The following is a 7641-nucleotide window of genomic DNA, read 5'->3' as shown; positions in this document are numbered from 1 at the left end:
CTGAGACACAGGGAACCTCGGTTTCATGGGATTACTTGAGTTTTCCTTTAACACCTGTGTTATTTGAGGTGCAAGTGTGACTGCATCCTAAAGCACCTCATCTTCAACTTGGAGGAGCTTACAAGTGTTTAGGGCATTTGGCTGAGGCAGTTCCATTTATGGGATGTACAGCTGATGGTGACGGCTGCAGTAAGGTTTCCAAAAATGCTTTCTTTACAAAACTTTGGCTTTGATTACTCCTAATTGTTTCTAATAGCTAAATGGTTGTGACACTTCTGGGAATACCATTTAAGAAAATTACTTAGTGTTGTGCCCTTGATGGAGAAGAAATCTTGGTGTGCTATGCTGATCTCTTGCAACGGGTAACGGACTCTAAACTCAGTGAGAAGGTGAAGTGTCTCTGCTGTTTGAAACGTGCCTTTTTCTGTTTGTGTGATGAAACCACTGGGGAAATGACAAATCTTTGAAGAATTCAGGCTACACAAACTGGGAAAAGCCCCAGAGCTCGGTAGCTACATTCTTCATCGAGAGTATTACCTGTCCCAGCCTGGAAATGGCAATGAAGGCTCTTCCTTCAATCACTGCTCCTCACTGCAACAGCCTGCTGGGACCTTAGGTGCTAGACCTTAGTGGTGAGCCACTGGGGACTAGAGGGACAAGGATAATTTGGGAGGAATCTGGTATATAGGCAAGCATAAAGAGAGTGAACACTTCAGGGGAGCTTGGAATGGAAGAGATTAGGACTGAAATCCAACAGGGTGGGAGACAGAGCAGAAGAAAGGAGTTGACTGTGCAAGAAGTTGGCTTGTACTAAGAACCTGTGAAGGATGTCAGGGCTCACAGGCACTTGCTTTGATTTTTGCCTTTTTGGTTTGGTTTTGGGGTTGGTTTATTTTTGTTTGTTTTTTTTTTGGGAGGGGGAGGGGTTGCCTATGTCTGGAAATTGACAGTGCTGAATTTGCAACAGCTGGTACAAAAGGCTGGGAAATGCTGAAATTAGGGGCTTTCCCCTGCCCTTCTCACCCACAATAGCATAGGAGTTATTCTTGTTACACTGTCATATACTATTTTTTTTCCCCACAGAATTCATGTCTCATAAATTGTACTGAAGACATGGGGGCTCCTGACTTCATCAGGGTCTTGAAGGAGAGTAAGATGCCTGTGGTTCTGCTTCATTACCTCTTGCAGAAGATAGAAGATAGGTAGGTACTGAGAGAGGGGAGAACTGCATGAAGAAGAAAGATAATCTTACCGTCTGCCATCAGTTGCCACAAGTTTTGCATGATGCTAATTACATCACCTAACCCTGACTTCTCAGATGGGATGTAACTGGTTACAGGTTCCTCATTCTCTAACCGCAAGCTTTGGGATATGACTTGTGTGAGCCCTGTTTGTTCACAGTTGCAACTTCAGTCAGTCAAGGCTGTAGTCTGAATATAATATTAGATGAGGCTTTAAGTGCCTCAGCTCCAGAATGGGTAGGTATTTTTTCCTTAGGCTTTCTGTATCCCATATCCCCACTTAGAAAGCAGGGTTAATCCTTCACCTCACAGGAGTTCTGGGAAAATAATTACTGGCTGGAAAACAACACAGGAATAGAAAAGATGGGGGTTGTCTCAGTCCTGCTGCGGGCTGTATCATATAAACATGACCTGAAGGACAAAACATACCACGGAAAAGCTGCCCAGCCATGGAGGAGGAGAATCAGGCATAACACATAGATGTGAGGGAACAAGTCAGGGAGCTGGGACTAGCAGGCATATTTCCCTAGAGGCCACAGCGGCTGATATTAATGCTGGCTGTGAGGCTATGAAATGAGGGACTGTCCAGTGTATGTCTTGATGCAAGGTTTATTGTAGGTCAGGAGCAGGCCTGAAACAAAGCTCAGGTTCAAATGTCTTGCTCATGGAGCACGAGAACCTGGTTGCTCAAATGAAAATGAGCACCTGATGTATCTTCCTGAAGAGAAATCCCTTGAGCACAGACTTCCTCAGTGTCCTTGGCTCGCAGATCAGCTCCTATTGGGCCCCATCACTTTCCACTGGGGACTAAAGGGGTGAGGATAGTGTGTGGGGAATCTGAGAAATAGGCATGGATAAGGAGACTGAACACTTCAGGGGAATCTGGGAGGGAAGAGTAATAGTATGAATAAAGCCCTAGGATCTCTCTTTATACATTCAAACCTATTTAGACAACTGTAACTTGATTGCTACTGAATATCTGACCATGACATTGCAGCTTTGACACTCCAGGTTTGTTTTTTCTACACCTGATTAACATTAACCTCTCCGACACGCTTGGCATGCCAGCAAGGCCCCTTGTAGGATTCCTCACACTCAGAACCCACTCTTTGAGTCACAAATGAAGCAACACTTGCTTAGCTATACTGTTGACCTGCTTACCTTATTTTCCACCAGCACCTCCATACCCGGGCAATGTGATCTCCTGCTCACACGCTGTTTTTCAAGTAACATGCACTGGGTGTGACATGCTGAGCAAGACACAAACAGCAATTTCACTTTGTCAAGAAGTTCCTCTGGTTTGGCAGCTCATGCTGTTGACACATTGGCAAGTTTTTAACCTGGGCACCACTGCTACAGACCCAGTTTCACTGGAGAACAGTACCCCGGGCACACCTAACAGCACTGTGTGTGTGCTGTGCCTTTCAGAGGCACACAGTAAGTGTTCAACGGCTGCTATGCGTTGCCTTGATTGAAGCTTGACACCCACATAGCAACTGGGGGGTTGGTGTGTGGTAGGAATGCAATCCACTCTGTTAATAATCCTTTTACAGCTGCAGAAGCCGTAAGGTATTTGTGTGAAAGTAATGAAATGTGCATGGAGAAAATCCACAGAGAAACAGGTAATGGTTAGCTTCCATCATTATTGCTTAATTGGCCTATCATGGGGGCTCTTTATGGTCATTTTATGGGTTGGGAGGGGGGCCAGGATCAGACTCTGGAAACAGAGTATTTTTTGTTAATTAAGAAAAATCATGTTTGAGTTCTAAATTAAAACAGAATACCCTTAAGCTGCCCTGCTGTGAATGCCTTTATGCAGATCTGCTGGCAGCAAGCCAAGCGTTGTCACCACTCCTGTGCCTAGTATTTGTTATTTAGGCATGCACTCAGGAATTTCTGGTGAAGACAGGGCAATATTAATGCTGCTGTGCAAGCCTCGAGTGAAACTTCACCCAAACATGGGCAAACAACTCCAAGAGAGACCTTCCAACCAGAATGAGCTCACTAAGGCGAGAAGAAAAGTTGTGTTAGGGATCTGTGTCCTAGACCAATTTGTAGGTTGTACAGAGACTCTGTAATCACCTTCTCTGGCTTTCTACATCACACAGCCATTAAACAATACTCCTGAATGGACTGAATTCTGACCACGGGTGCACATTTAGGAAAGAGGACATGCAAGGAATCTGACCTGTATTTACAAAGCTCATTAGTGGCGAAGTCACCACAGCCCTTCATAAAATGTCTTAGTTTATATTACCTTCACAGGTAATTACCTTCCATTATCATCACAATTAAATATTTATTATTTATTTCTTCTCTAAACTTTCTTCAAGCTTCATCTGTTCAAACTTGGGATGCTTCAGTTCACTGTAGCCAGGAGACAGAATGTGACGTCTGTTTGGCATAAATACTGGTGGAGGATCATGCACCTTACAATAACAATCATTAGAGGTAGGAAGAACCAGGACTGATTTGTACTAGTAGGGTTTCTGCCCTTCCTAATGTTCTCATGTACGTCACTGCTTCTGTAACCCTCAATGGAATAAGGCTCTGCTCCTGGCATGCACTGCAAAAGCACTGTCAGCTTTTCAGATTCTTTGACTTGTATGTCAGTCCCATGATATGTGTGTTCAAAAGGAATGGAAAGGCCTAAATGTAAATAAAATAAAATAAAATAAGTTTTGTTTCTCAAACTCTGTTTCCAGAAATTTGCTATAAGAAACAAATTAGACTGTCTGAGTCTGGAATAGAAGAGAGAGGCATTAGGAGACCTTTTACTCCCTCATGGTGAAAATCTAAACCCCTGTCACAGTATCCAGAAGACACTTAATTTTGCAGCTGTGTAGCAGCAGTCTGTGTCTTTCTGTAGATCACCTGCATCTATTCATATTTAATGGCATATTTTGACCTGACAAACCACAGATGCAAGAATTAGGTTTCCAGACACTGTGTTTTTCTTAGCAACCAGTTTGAATTTCAGCCTGAAGTGAGCCAGCTGACTGCCCAGTGAGATATGGCACAACTTGGAACCCTGAATGTAGTTTTAAGTCATCAGTGACACCTGCCTTCATTACTCTACCTGGAGCGCTGGCACTGACTCCATGGCACATGAAATCTGCTGACCTTATTGAAGGATCAGGCTTGCTGCCCCACCTAGAAAAATAAGGAAGTTGAAAGACATCATCCAAATGATGTTTGTGGAGGATCTGAACCAAGCAGTCTGGAGACAAGAGGCTGCTAGGAGAGTGGTGTGGAGTCTGCTTACTAATTTAATAAAACCAGAACATAGATGTGTGTATGTCCTGTGTGTGCAGGGAGAATAAAGGTAGACTATGTAATAGCATGTAATAAAGGTGTAGATTATGTATTGTGCACAGGTTGTTTGAGAGTATGCTGGGAAAAGGCTTATTCATGTGGTTACATGTAAATTAATGGTCAGCTTTAGTGGTCAGTTGTGGCTGTCCCTTAACAGGACTTTTTAGGGACTGCCATTTAAAGTACATCTTCCTATATGATGAGCTTCCCACAGCTCTTTAAAGCAAGTACCATGTGTTTCTGTGACTGAGAAACTACAAATTTTTTACTCCTATGCTTGCATGAGTAGAAGAATGAGCTTTCATTTATGAACTTCACACACCTTTGAAAGCCATATCTGGTTCTGCACAACTCTGCTAGCTCTCAGAGTACGTTTTGCTGGAAAACTTCAAGAGATCTCATTCTAAATACCTTGATGGAAGACATTATTAATGTGGTTTCACTCATTCTGATTCCTGCTGCATTCATGAAAAAAAAAGCACATTTTGAATGAAAATGGCTACAAACTCCCTCTGCCTATTTTTGTACTCTTTCCATTTCCCGAAGGTTTGCTTGTATGCTAGCTAACACACAGCAACTGCAATTGATCACAGACTTCTTTCCAAATAATTAGATATAATTGGGGAGATGGTGATTATTACACTGGCATTCACTTTCCAGTGCTCTTCTTTTGCTCCTAGAATGATTCACAAACTATCCATTCATCCATATGGATGCCAATATCTACATTTTGTTCGCACAGTCCTTTTGATAGAGTAGCTTTCAGATTCTTCATTAAAGGGGCTGATCTAATCCTTTGAATTTTTACTATTCTCTTCCTTAATATGTGGGTCAGTCTTAAAACAGATCAGCTCTTGACTAATAACACCCAGTGAATGTGGATGAAAATGCTGAATAAAGCAGCAGAAAGGATTATCTTTGCTGCATCTAAGCCAACCTACACACAAAACACCTTATCTTCAGGTGCCAGCTTCCTAAAGTGATTCTGGTTTTATTCAATGCATGAACCCTGTGGACATAGGTTTAAAATAATCAACCAACTCACCAAAAAAACCCCATACCAAAACAAAGCAAGCATTTTTTTATCTTCCTCCTCTTTTTCTATTATTCTCTCTCTAGTCCTGTGGTTGAATTGAGTATTTTTTGCTTAAAAATCCTCTCCACTCAGAATCTTGCTCATTTCTTCAGTGCTAAAAGACATTCAAAAAGACATCTCAGCCATTTGAAAGAGCCTTTTGTGTTTCATTCCCCAGTGCACTCCTGCTGTGGAAGCTTAAAACCACTTGTCTCCTTCAGCCTCTCCTCCAGAGACTGCAGCCTCTCACCTCCTGCCTTCTCTTACCCTTTACCTTGCTCTTCCCCTCTGCTTCTCACTGGCCTATATGGAAAATGTCATTTCTTGTAACTGCCACACCACAGAGCTCTGCCCTTCCTGCATGCCCCTTCACCTTCAAACACCATCAATGTGCTATCCAGAGCCACTGACTTTTGTTTTCCTCTAATTCTATTTTAGGTCCCCTCACAGTCTGTTTTTGTTCCCTACCCAACATACTTTGCAGTTGCATCCTGTCATCCACGGAAGCTTTGTGATTGTCGCCTCCCGATTCCCTTTCTTTCATACCCTAATCCCTTCCATCCTGGGGCAAAAGGATGCTGTTTCTCACAGCTTTCCTCTCTGGTGTGTCTCTGAGCAGTGTCAGCCCCAGACACAGCTTCAGCTATTATCTTCTTTCTCCCATCAGCTAAAATAAGTCACCATGCATCCTCCTAGCAGCCCTTGGTGAGTATATGTAGCCATGGCCAAAAGGCTAGATCTTTTCTCACTTGATCACAACCATCCATATTGATATAATTCTTGTTACTCAGACCTGTAATCATGTTTTCCTGCTGTTGCCCTAATGTTCAGGTGTTGGGTAAATATTCCTATTCCCTCCTGCATTGTATTTTCCAGGTGAGATCTCATGCCTCTTCACATTCCTGTATTTTTATTCCAGTCTCAGGTATGCTGTTCCCATATAACTGAACCAACTGCTCTCCATCTCTGGTCTCTTTTCTGATGGTGCCCTTTCACTAATCAGTTGTTCAAGCCTCCTTTTCTTCCTGACCATTACTCTCTTATTCCTCCTTCAGATCCTCCTACTGCCTCATCTCTTCTGTGTAATCAGAAACCTCCCCCAGACTCCTCCATAGCTTTGTTCAGTGCTGCTTGCCTGCCATTTTGCCTTCTGAGGTAATGGTGAAGGCCATTTTTCCAGTGGGGAAGGTGGCCATAATGCTGCCACCCTCCCTGATCCCTGGCACCAACAGGGGTCCTGCCTATGTCCTGGTGGCTGAGCATGGGAAGATGTGTGCTACTATACCTCCTGCCTGGGTGATACCATTCCTGTCATCCTTGCTGACGACTCCCACCATGTAATCTCACTCTTCGTCTTAGGTTAACATCCTCCTTGGGCTGCAGGAGAGTCCCAGCACTTGGGTTTTCATTCCTGAGGCAGCAAACATCCAGTTTGCCTTTTTGGCTGAGCTGATTGGAGCCAGCTCCCTCTCCAAGTCCCCCAGTGACCATCCAGTGATCTTCCCTGAGCACATGTTTCCATGGAACGGCCCACTGAGTGGAAAAGCTGAAGGCTCTGACTCAGAAATAGCGATGCCCTGATTTGGACACGCTGATGAAATTCATCCCCTCGGCCGCACCCCACTGACCTTTCCACTGAAGCAGCCTGCTCTGCTGTGGCAACCCAAAATCAGCATTTAATCAAAATCTGAAAAACCACTACTCTCTTCTTCCAGTACTTGTCTCTGCCAGAGAAAAGGACAAACACTCGTTGTTTAGGAGGTAGGAGGTGGAAACTTGCCTTGTCCCGTCTGCTTTTGACTGGCAAAGAACAACAGATGTATTCTTATTTTGTTATGTTCTCTGCAAATTTTATCTTTCAACCTGCCTGTGTTTTGGGGGCTGCTAGAGGTTTAGGGCCAGGGATGTCATTGGGAGGTTTCTAATGCTTCAGCTGATGATAGCAATGAGGTTCCAGGTGCTGGGTGCACTGTGCGGGCCCATGCTGAACACCTTACAGGAATCACTTGA

Source organism: Neopsephotus bourkii, unplaced genomic scaffold, assembly GCF_033783945.1.
Source record: "Neopsephotus bourkii isolate Nb327-2 ecotype Australia unplaced genomic scaffold, CSIRO-AGI_Nbou_v1 NB_1760, whole genome shotgun sequence".
NCBI lineage: Eukaryota > Metazoa > Chordata > Aves > Psittaciformes > Psittacidae > Neopsephotus > Neopsephotus bourkii.
This window is presented reverse-complemented; position numbering follows the sequence as displayed.